The 12,987-nt window shown below is 39.0% G+C and overlaps 1 protein-coding gene across 1 annotated transcript in view; it reads left to right on the top strand.

Annotated features, from left to right (window-relative positions):
- LOC126298997 (glyoxylate/hydroxypyruvate reductase A-like) overlaps positions 1-12,987 on the top strand; it is a 108,359-nt gene that overhangs the window by 24,292 nt on the left and 71,080 nt on the right. The gene's annotated exons all lie outside the window — the stretch shown is intronic.

Here is a 12,987-nt window from a genome sequence, read left to right as displayed (position 1 = left end):
ACTTAATCACTAAAAAATCAGTTCATCTGCCTTGTATAATTAAGGGCCAAGTACTGAACAAATAGTTTTAAATGAACATAATACGTAATATACTGTACTACACTCAGTAGCTCATGTTTGTGAATTAGTCCCTGATGGAAGCTGCAGCTGGCATCTCAGGCCTGTTACCGCTTCAGACGCCATGGAGTAACGGCAGTGAGCAGCCATACGATTCCATCTAAATCTACAGACATACCCTTCCAAGCGCTGTGAAGTGCATGACAGAGGGTACTCATCATCGTACCACATAGTGTCTCTTTCCTTTCCAGTGACGTACGGAGAGAGAGATGAATAACTGTTTAAATTCCTTTGTGCATATTTTAGTTTAATCTTGTCTTAGTGATCTGTACGGGAGCGATAGGTAGAGGGCTGAAGAATGTCTATAGATTCTTCTCTTAATACTAGGTTTTCGTGGGACAATTAGCGTCAGTAATTAAGAGTACGTCAACTCAGATTTTTCAGCATTTCCATGACACTATCCTGTGAGTCAAACAAATCTGTGACTATTAGTCCCACCCTTCTTTTATATGTGCAAATTTTCCCTGTTAGTCCTATATAACATGGGCCCCACACACTTGTGCAGTATTCTAAGATGAGACAGACAAATGATTTGTAAGCAATCTCCTTTGTAGACTGACTGTATTTTCCCAGTAAACTGCCATTGAACTTTATGACTGACCCTTTGTGATCATTCCCTGACATATCCCTAGAAACTGCTACACCCAAGTGTTTGTACATATCAGCTGAGTGTAGTTGTCACTCGCTGATGTTGTAGTCATAAGATATTACGTGTCTTCGTTTTGTGAAGTGCACAATTTCCATTTTTGAACATTGGAAACAAGTTGTGATTCTTTGTGCCACTTAGAAATTTTATTAAGTTCTGAATGGATATTTCTGCAGTTACTTAACAGATACTTCTTCATTATAGACAACTTCATCGTCTCCAAACAGGCTGATGTTACTCTTAATATTACCTGCCACGTCATTAACATTCATCAACAACAAGGGTCCCAACACACATCCCTGTGGCATGCCTGAAATCACGTAATGCTAGTGATGACTCTCCATCCAAGATAACATGCTGCGACCTCCCTTACCAACAAGAAATACTAAATCCAGTCGGATATTCTGTTTCGTACCCAAATAATTTTACTTTTCTTAATAATCGTTGGTGTGATACTGAGGCAGATGCCTTTAGAAAGTCAAGAAATATTCTATCCACCTTAACGCCTTGATCCATGGCTTTCAGAATGTCATGTGAGAAAAGCCCAAGCTGAGATTTGCATGATCATTATATTCGGAAGTAATGCAGGTTGGCAAGGAGGAGGTCATTCTATTCCAAATACTCCATTAGGTTGTAGTTCAGAATATATTGTGGGCATCTACAAAAGATGAATGCCATTGATACAGAATGGTAGTTTTGTGAATCACTTCAGTTACCCTTCTTGCAGAACAGGGCTGACCAGCAGCAAATACTCTATACAATCTGACAGTGATTTCATCAGGCCAAGGAGCCTTGTTTCATTTTATTGATTTTTGCCGTTTTTCGATGCCACTAACACTAATTATATCAGTCATCAATAGTCAACATTTTCCTCAATAGCAGCAGGACTCCTTCTGTTCTTTGACTGCTTAGCACTGTCTGCCAATCTGCATGGCACTGTCTCTTCTTTTGTCCTGTCTTTGCCTTCCCAAAAATGTCAATAGATGGTACAGGATAGTTTAATATGACTCAGAAAGTCAAAAAGGAGCAATAATGTCACATATGCTCTCCATTTTGTAACGATAAAATGTGCTTACTCATGTGCAGTTTACTACAAGTAATACTAGAAAATTTCTAAAACTGCAAAATCTAGAGTCAAGGCAAATTATACATCAGGAATTATTAAAATTTTACATGATTGAATAATACTCTAAAAACGTTATATTATCCACTCAACCCACATGGGATACTCGAGTCACAAAGAAAATCATATTTTAAACTGTCTGTCTGTTAACATGTAACTTATTTCCTTTTTTAAACATGACATATATTATGAGAAGGAAAATAACTTTACATTCAGAAGGAAACTGTATCGATACATACGATTCTCTTTTAAAATTCCATTCTTATAACTTGAAAATACGTAAAATAGTAATAATTAATTTGTGCAGGAATAAAATGTATTTTGTTTAAAACATCTCATTCTAAACACTTAAAGTTCCGAATAAATGTTTGATCACTCCACACGTAAACAAAAACATCTTAAATACAACCAAATACTTGGTTTCCTTTCCCGCATTATCTGTCAATAAGAAAAATTATTGCTCTATCTTATTGTTATATTACCTCAAGAGATTCAAAGTTTAATGACTGAATATTGAAATTTGTAGAAGAAAATGTTTCCCCAACTAATTTTCAATCCGATATTTATTGACATTTTGTTACCTTCTTAAAGTGATACTTCACTGCTTTCGCAGTGTCTCTCCATTTCTGTATGCTCATTCTTTTCCATCAGTAGTCACTAGAGTACGCACTCAACACATTTTGTGGAGTCCTGTCTCACAGTGATACTTGCCTATCGTGTCACTGGCCACTTCAAAGATTCTGTCACCTTCACTGTATGAGCCACATTTGAACCATTCCATATTCTTGCTGACAATTTATTTCACCATTTAAAGCAACATACACTGATAACACATTCAGGTCTGTCTCTCGGTTTCTGTTACCTCTGCCTGATTTTTAAAATTTAATTTACATGTATGCGAAACATTATTTTTCTAAATTTTCAATCCTATCTTACTGACATTTTCTAAACGACAGATAAATCATCAAAACACTTACTCACTAATACACCTATTTCGCCATTCGTAATCCTTACTCACACCTTGTTCTCAACATCATAACTCAAATCAAAAGATACGGCGTCAAAAGGAATACTACACTAACCTATTGAAATAGCCTCCCTTTTGTACTGAAGGACTTATTGCTTTCTCTATATCAGTTTCTGTTTTCAATAAGATCTGGGCCACTTAAAGAACCTGTCTTCTGTGTATTCTTAGTTTAAACTCTCAAAGCCATTCTGAAAATTTCTCTCAGTTTAAACAGGACTTTTGACCTTAACAAATTCGATAAAAATGAGTCATTGGAAACTTCCCCACTAAAAAATACTATGTAGAACCCACAGAGCCCCAGAAATGATTGCAACTGCTTTTTGTTTGTAGGCAATGAACAGTTTGAATCATTTAGATACCCTTGAGTCTTTCTGCCATGTCGCCCTGTATTATTAGGCACGATGTTGTAGTAGTCATGCTTTGTATGTTATAAAGTGAGAAAATTCATGTGTGGCCCTGTAAGATATACAATTTCTGAATTTGTATCCTAGATCTTGGATTTTGCTTATGTAGCTTTACATGGATATGTGATTTATTATCTTTACGTCACATTTTCTTTGAAAAATGTGCTGCTGATAAACATCCTCACATATTTTCTTCTCATTTTATAGCCAAGCTTATGAATGAAATGAATGACGATGCTGTTTTTGGAACCGTTGCATATACTGTTTTCTCGATAACACCTGTTATACTACTGCAAGTAATGAGCCTTTGCTCCAACTTTTACTCATGCAACTGGGCAATTTCCTATAAGACCATCAGCCTGCGAAATTACCGTCTACAAACCAACTTTCTCGCAGTGACGCTTTCAACTACGTACTGCTATTATTTTGGTACTTACGCATGTTGTTGAATGACTAAATCTAACGACGCTTTTAATGCTTATTCGCCGCTATTTCATATTTTGAACGATGTAAAGATGCTTGCAGATAGCAACCGAAACTAGTTATCGGACTTTATGATGGAAAAATTGCGGTCTAGGTATTAAAAGTTTTTATTTCCAAAAAAATATTTTTTTTAATAAACTGTATTAAGACCATCGTCTTCCCCTGACCATGACAGGCTTCACTGATAGCAAGAATAGGGTACTTTACTGTTTTCTGGAATTTGTCTTAAATGATTAATTATGTCATTTTACGCTCCTAACATGATTTTTTCCTCTTGAATTTCAGTATTCTTTTATAAAACAGAGATGAAATTCAAAACATTTGAAAGACCGCTAAAACGCTTCATTTGAGTCATGTGATGCCTGTGTTGTCACTGGCTATATCGCTGCTCCTCCTGTCATAAAGCTCATTCACAGTGATGTCTTGTTTTGGAATTTATATCTCCGAAAATGTTTTAAAAACGGTGTGTGGTACCATACTGTACAAATACATATACAAAAACTCCTGCAAATAGTTTTTGAGTGTTCCAGGGAATGAGAAGGTGCATAAAATGCAGTTGCACTGTGCCGGAAAATTGCCACCACATCGCCGCACAAGTCCACGAACTTAATTAAAAATATGTTGCACTATGAAATTGACAATAATTTACCTCCGAAATACGCTTTCCCGCTGTTACAAGGAAGGATAGCGTCATTCACCGAAATTAAATTCTAGGTGAAAATTGTGGTTTTAGCCAAATCTACCTAAATTGTTTGGTAGCTTATTTGTTAAAGCCGTAAACTTTCCAACTGTGTAAGATGATATTCATAGATCGCTGGTTCGAATCTAACCTGAAAGATTATATTAACTTATTAGTAAAACGACTCGAAACTCCTCTCATATGAAAACCAAATCACAGTTACAAAAATTCACCAGACCGATCAGAAAAAGAATATTATTGTGTTTTCCTTTCTGTTTCCATGCGCTTACATTTGCAATCGCTCTTCACACGCGTCGCATTCAAAAAGATATTTTCTATTTAATGTGATCACACGCGTTTTACTTTACTAGAAACATGTTCTTTTTATCTTCGTACTGTCCAGCTAGGATCCTTATTGTATAAACATTTGCAGTTTCATCATTTTACATAAAGATGAAGTAAGTCTGCTTCGGACACACGGTAGTTTGCACTCACAAACAGCGCAGCCCATACGTTTATGATACCTGCATGATGTACACGCTTTATATTTCTCCCTATAGATAACCCCATCGTCCTATATCTCATTGTGCTGTGGCAGTGTGGTGACATCTTCACTAATGGCAATGCTTTCCAAAAATTTGAGTTGTTTTTTCGCAATGTAAATGTATTTTTCCTCTGTTGTCCAGTTATCAGACTCAGATTAATTTGAATCTATATATAAAATATCCAACCATCGAAACATCTACTCCAATCAGTTCTTGCTAACGCTGTTCTCGTATTTCATGTAAAACTTTTAAAGCTATATAACCCTCCCACGAATCGAAGTCATTACCACCGTACTTACAGTCTTGTGCGCTATCCGTTGCCCCACCAAGCATCTGTTGGCCGAAATGTCTCTACCAAGTGTCTTCTATAGAGGAAATCAGCACAAGGTTTGCCAAGAATAATTTTACTACGCTTTTGGTCGTAGCTCATGACTGATAGTCGACAATCTAGTTATAATACAAGATCCCGTTTACAAAAGTTCTACAATTCCTTAGTTTTGAGCGAGATTAATGATACTGAAGGGTGCAGGGAAAAGAATGTCCGTCGTTGCACATATCGACGGTCTAAATGGGTGGAGCATAGACGCATCAACTTTCGTTAGGTTTCGACTATCAAGGTACACAAAATTCCTTCCTATTGCTACTTAAAAGTTGTAATTACACTTACCATCACTAAATAGATAAACTTCTTGCAGAAAAAGAACGAGAAAACCCTGTAACTTTGGCTAACACTCCTATAACACACCTATAGCTTCGTCTTTACTCCTAATCTGTGACGTCACCATAGCGTCAACCATTAACAGAGCGTTTTCGGTCACGTGACCAAATCTTGATATTTAATTGACTGTAAGATTTAATCTCCCCCCCCCCCCCCCCCCATGAACCATGGACCTTGCCGTTGGTGGGGAGGCTTGCGTGCCCCAGCGATACAGGTAGCCGTACCGTAGGTGCAACCACAACGGAGGGGTATCTGTTGAGAGGCCAGACACACGTGTGGTTCCTGAAGAGGGGCAGCAGCCTTTTCAGTAGTTGCAGGGGTAACAGTCTGGATGATTGACTGATCTGGCCTTGTAACAATAACCAAAACAGCCTTGCTGTGCTGGTACTGCGAACGGCTGAAAGCAAGGGGAAACTACAGCCGTAATTTTTCCCGAGGGCATGCAGCTTTACTGTATGATTAAATGATGACGGCGTCCTCTTGGGTAAAATATTCCGGAGGTAAAATAGTCCCCCATTCGGATCTCCGGGTGGGGACTACTCAAGAGGATGTCGTTATCAGGAGAAAGAAAACTGGCGTTCTACGGATCGGAGCGTGGAATGTCAGGTCCCTTAATCGGACAGGTAGGTTAGAAAATTTAAAAAGGGAAATGGATAGGTTAAAGTTAGATATAGTGGGAATTAGTGAAGTTCGGTGGCAGGAGGAACAAGACTTCTGGTCAGGTGACTACAGGGCTATAAACACAAAATCAAATAGGGGTAATGCAGGAGTAGGTTTAATAATGAATAGGAAAATAGGAATGCGGGTAAGCTACTACAAACAGCATAGTGAACGCATTATTGTGGCCAAGATAGATACGAAGCCCACACCTACTACAGTAGTACAAGTTTATATGCCAACTAGCTCTGCAGATGGCGAAGAAATTGAAGAAATGTATGATGAAATAAAAGAAATTATTCAGATAGTGAAGGGCGACTAAAATTTAATAGTCACGGGTGACTGGAATTCGGTAGTAGGAAAAGGGAGAGAAGGAAACGTAGTAGGTGAATACGGACTGGGGCAAAGAAATGAAAGAGGAAGCCGCATGGTAGAATTTTGCACAGAGCACAACTTAATCATAACTAACACTTGGTTCAAGAATCATAAAAGAAGGCTGTATACATGGAAGAAGCCTGGAGATACTGACAGTTTTCAGATAGATTATATAATGGTACGACAGAGATTTAGGAAACAGGTGTTAAATTGTAAGACATTTCCAGGGGCAGATGTGGACTCTGACCACAATCTATTGGTTATGACCTGTAGATTAAAACTGAAGAAACTGCAAAAAGGTGGGAATTTAAGGAGATGGGACCTGGATAAACTAGAAGAACCAGAGGTTGTACAGAGTTTCAAGGAGGGCATAAGGGAGCAACTGACAGGAATGGGGGAAAGAAATACAATAGAAGAAGAATGGGTAGCTTTGAGGGCTGAAGTAGTGAAGGCAACAGAGGATGAAGTAGGTAAAAAGACGAGGGCTAGTAGAAATCCTTGGGTAACAAGAAATATTGAATTTAATTGATGAAAGGAGAAAATATAAAAATGCAGTAAATGAAGCAGGCAAAAAGGAATACAAACGTCTCAAAAATGAGATCGACAGGAAGTGCAAAATGGCTAAGCAGGGATGGCTAGAAGACAAATGTAAGGATGTAGAGGCTTATCTCACTAGGGGCAAGATAGATACTGCCTACAGGAAAATTAAAGAGACCTTTGGAGAAAACAGGACCACTTGTATGAATATTAAGAGCTCAGATGGAAACCCAGTTCTAAGCAAAGAAGGGAAAGCAGAAAGGTGGAAGGAGTATATAGAGGGTCTATACAAGGGCGATGTACTTGAGGAGAATATTATGGAAATGGAAGAGGATGTAGATGAAGATGAAATGGGGGATACGATATTGCGTGAAGAGTTTGACAGAGCAGTGAAAGACCTGAGTCGAAACAAGGCCCCCAGAGTAGACAACATTCCATTAGAACTACTGACGGCCTTGGGAGAGCCAGTCCTGACAAAACTCTACCATCTCGTGAGCAAGATGTATGAGACAGGCGAAATACCCTCAGACTTCAAGAAGAATATACTAATTCCAATCCCAAAGAAAGCAGGTGTTGACACATGTGAAAATTACCGAACTATCACTTTAATAAGTCACAGCTGCAAAATACTAATGCTAATTCTTTACAGATGAATGGAAAAATTGGTAGAAGCCGACCTCGGGGAAGATCAGTTTGGATTCCGTAGACATGTTGGAACACGTGAGGCAATACTGACCCTACGACTTATCTTAGAAGCTAGATTAAGGAAGGGCAAACCTACGTTTCTAGCATTTGTAGACTTAGAGAAAGCTTTTGACAATGTTGACTGGAATACTCTCTTTCAAATTCTGAAGGCGGCAGGGGTAAAATACAGGGAGCGAAAGGCTATTTACAATTTGTACGGAAACCAAATGGCAGTTATAACAGTCGAGGGACATGAAAGGGAAGCAGTGGTTGGGAAGGCAGTGAGACAGGGCTGTAGTCTCTCCCCGATGTTATTCAATCTGTATATTGAGCAAGCAGTGAAGGAAACAAAAGAAAAGTTCGGAGTAGGTATTAAAGTCCATGGAGATGAAATAAAAACTCTGAGGTTCGCCGATGACATTGTAATTCTGTCAGAGACAGCAAAGGACTTGGAAGAGCAGTTGAACGGAATGGACAGTATCTTGAAAGGAGGGTATAAGATGAACATCAACAAAATCAAAACAAGGATAATGGAATGTAGTCGAAATAAGTCGGGTGATGCTGAGGGAATTAGATTAGGAAGTGAGACACTTAAAGTAGTAAAGGAGTTTTGCTATTTGGGGAGCAAAATAACTGATGATGGTTTAAGTAGAGAGGATATAAAATGTAGACTGGCAATGGCAAGAAAGCGTTTCTGAAGAAGAGAAATTTGTTAATATCGAGTATTGATTTAAGTGTCAGGAAGTCATTTCTGAAAGTATTTATATGGAGTGTAGCCATGTATGGAAGTGAATCATGGACGATAAATAGTTTGGACAAGAAGAGAATAGAAGCTTCCGAAATGTGGTGCTACAGAAGAATGCTGAAGATTAGATGGGTAGATCACATAACTAATGAGGAAGTATTGGGGAGAAGAGAAGTTTGTGGCACAACTTGATCAGAAGAAGGGATCGGTTGGTAGGACATGTTCTGAGGCATCAAGGGATCACCAATTTCGTATTGGAGGGCAGCGTAGAGGGTAAAAATCGTAGAGGGAGACCAAGAGATGACTACACTAAGCAGATTCAGAAGGATGTAGGTTGCAGTAGGTACTGGGAGATGAAGAAGCTTGCACAGGATAGAGTAGCATGGAGAGCTGCATCAAACCAGTCTCAGGACTGAAGACCACAACAACAACAACAACAAAGATTTAATTACATAAAAAACACTTATTTGACCATAAATGTTGTTTTAATATTATAATCAATCATATTTTTAACACAGGAAAATAGCCTATTGCTGTGCCCTCGAGAAAACAAACTCCACCGTTCGTACATAGTGTGAGGCAACCAACATGTGCATGAGATTTGTGGTTCTACAAAGGCAGAAGTGATACACAGACATTGGAATTGTGTCAAGTTTTATGCCATCAGCACATTGTGCATGCTAATTGCGTTGTATAAAGAGCTATATGTAAGTGCCATATTTGAAGATGATTGTCTCTATAATGTACATTCAAGAACCCATGTTACTTATGTGTGTAATATATACACGTAAAATAATATATGCTACTGCAGTGGATGGCAGCTACCTACGGAGGAACCCTGAAAGCAACACTACCATGTTGAATAATGCTTTTCGTGCAGCCACAGGACGTGTTACGACTCAAACTGTTCGCAATAGGCTGTATGATGCGCAACTTCACTCCCGACGTTCATGGCGAGGTCCATCTTTATAACCACGACACCATGCAGCGCAGTACAGATGGTCCCAACAACATGCCGAATGGACCGCTCAGGATTGGCATCATGTTCTCTTCACCGATAAGCGTCGCATATTCCTTCAACCAGACAATCGTCGGAGACGTGTTTGGAGACAACTCGGTCAGGCTGAAGGCCTTAGACACACTGTCCAGCAAGTGCAGCAAGGTGGTGGTTCCATGATGTTTTGGGGTGGCATTATGTGGGGCCGACGTATGCTGCTGGTGGTCATGGAAGGCACCGTACCGGCTGTACGATACGCGAATGACATCCGCCGACCGATAATGCAACCATATCGGCAGCATATTGGCGAGGCATTCGTCTTCATGGACGACAATTCGCGCCCCCATCGTGTTCATCTTGTGAAAAATTCCTTCAGGATAACGACATTGCTCGACTAGAGTGGTCAGCATGTTCTCCAGACATGAACCCTATTGAACATGGCTGAGACAGACTGAAAAGGGCTGTTTATGGACGACGTGACCCATCAGACACTCTGAGTGATCTGCGCCGAATCGTCTTTGAGGAGTGGGACAATCTGGACTAACAGTGTCTTGATGAACTTGTGGATAGTATGCCACGACGAATACAGGCATCCATCAATGCAAGAGGACGCGCTACTGCGTATTAATGGTACTGGTGTGCACAGCAATCTGAACCACCACATCTGAATGCCTATGGTGGTACAACATACGATGTGAGGTTTTCGTGATCGATAAAAAGGGCGGAAATGGTATTTATGTTGATCTCCATTCCAATTTTCTCTACAGCCTCCGGAACTATCGGAATGGAGGTGATGCAAAACGTTTTTTGATGTGTGTAGGTAAAATGAGTATTTTTGTATATAGTTGCATATTGTAACTTTAATAGTGTAACTCCAAACTCTGTTTTTCACGCTTATGTTAAACCAGCCTGTCTGATATCACGTAAAAATCATCGAAGTACCACTAAACTGTTAACTGAAAATCTCGTCTCATATATCTGTTCGTCTGAGAAAGTAAATGATGGATCTAGATTGATGCATTTTAAGCTATTGTATGTAAATACCATTGCTGCAATAATTCTTCTGTCCGCGAAAGTCAGTTAACACGTTTTGTAAGGAGGAACTGTGCGCACTTGAAAAAGAAATGCCAAAGAAGAATATCCTAAGCGCCAATTTTTTTCATGGTGAATGTTTTCTTGATTTGCACCATAGAGAATACATTCGATGGTTTGCACGGTCGGAGTGGAGTTCGGAATGTGTGTCCACACGATGCCATTTTACTCGTTCGCAACCGACGACGCACAGGATTGGAAGGGCATGCACAAAAAGTTGTGGAAAGAGCACATGTACGTATGCCTGGGCGTTCACGTTTCCATAGGTTTCCTCATTGCGAAAGCACACTGCAGTGGGTCCCCTGATTTGCTTGTGCTGAATTCACGGTGATTAAAATGCTACAAAAAAGAAAACACAAAAGCTACTGTAGGTAAAGAAGTATCAAAATAAAAGGTCTACGATAAATACAAAGTCAAAACAATGTTTTATTTGCAAATTTCAGGAGGTCGCAGTGAGATTTTTCTGCTTGCGGAAACTACAGCGATAAGGTTGGCAATAATACCGGCGACTTATATACCAGTTTAAACTAGTCATTTATCATTCCAAAACAAAGCATTTCAGTGATTATTTCTGATACTAAGAAATACTTGAGAGAGGTTCTTAGTCGTTATGTGAAGGGTAATTAACGTTTAATGCGTCGTTTGTATTTTGTTTTGTAAAAAAATCTTGTTTACGTAACTTTAATCATGAAAGATTATACTTAGATTAACATCGGACTCGACAAATATGGAAATTCCATAGACGACAAAATCCACTACAATGGAGGTTGTTTTTTTTTCAATTTTGTATTTTCTGCATCATAACTGTCTTTCATTTCTATTTCTTTTAGTTTTCTGCAGAGCTACACATACTCCTTGTTTCATTTGTTCAGATGTCAGGCTGCTCATTTGTGGTGCTATTAAATGGCCATAGCACGAACATCCGCCCCAGTTCTTATATAGTTTTAATTAAATTCTGGCTCATCTTTTCTGTTTTCCTACTTAGAAATTTACGGTATGTTATTCTTTACATTATTATAATCGGAGACTTTTTACCTAATACTTGACGCTCAGGGCATCACAGCTCAAATTTTTATTCAAATAATCTTTAGAAGCGGCATTCCATACGACTTTTGTTTGTCTGTAATCATCTATCAATTTAAGCGTGCTTTCTTCGGAGTCATGCTTTGGAGTCAACAGACATTATTGCACATAAATCGCTTCACACCATACTGTCTATATACTACACAATGAAACATGCATGGGCCCCAGCTGCATGTCGTCTACTAGAAGCGCAAACATTCCACCGAAGTTGCGAAGTACTGCGCTTAACGTACGGCCTCCGTTTTCAGGCATTTACGTATGCACAATTGCGCATGCGCAGCTGGAAATTTATGCGCGTGATAAGAGTTGTGTGGACACACTGTTTTGAGTTCTGTGAACTTAGTAGTTCACTTACATTTCGAAATTTGTTATACATATTGTTAGGGAAATGCACAGCTGACGTATTCGATGTATTACTGGATTATTTCTCACTACAATATTTCCTTACCATTGGCCTGTATCTCGTCAACTCATTTGAGGGAGTTCCTTCTGTTTGTAAACATGCAGCCGAGACTCTTTGGTGATACGTAAAGCGCTGTGTTCAAATTACTTTATCGTAATATCATTTTCTGTGCGTTCATAATTAGTTCACTGTTGACTATCTATATGTAGAAAAGAAACCGCGATATCTTTCTCCTTCAGTATTTTTTTCGTGTGGTTGAACGTAAGAACTGTAACAAAATTATATCTTCATGGCAAGAGGAAGGTGATAATAAGTATGCCGTAATGGCATAATAAATTGTAAAACACGTGTGTGTGTCTGATTTGGTGGGAAGCTACTGACGCAACGCTGTAAGAATTATTATTTAACTTTGAGATTCGGTACATCTTATCTACGTATTACAGTCATTCAGTCTTTCTCGACGTAATCAAGCAAAGACTGCCAGTCGAGTCTCTGCACTGACGAAAGCCGAGTGTCTGGTATGAGGTTAGTAATGTATGGAAAAAAAAATTGGCGAAAAATCGGGTAGTTTGTACTAGTTAATCGTTTGTAATCTGTTTTTTATCCATGATCTAGAAGCCGCAGGTGGACATAAGTAGATACAAATACGTGTTTTATCTGTGTAGAGTGATC

Source organism: Schistocerca gregaria, chromosome X (genome assembly GCF_023897955.1).
Source record: "Schistocerca gregaria isolate iqSchGreg1 chromosome X, iqSchGreg1.2, whole genome shotgun sequence".
In the NCBI taxonomy this organism is placed as follows: domain Eukaryota; kingdom Metazoa; phylum Arthropoda; class Insecta; order Orthoptera; family Acrididae; genus Schistocerca; species Schistocerca gregaria.
This window is presented reverse-complemented; position numbering and strand designations above follow the sequence as displayed.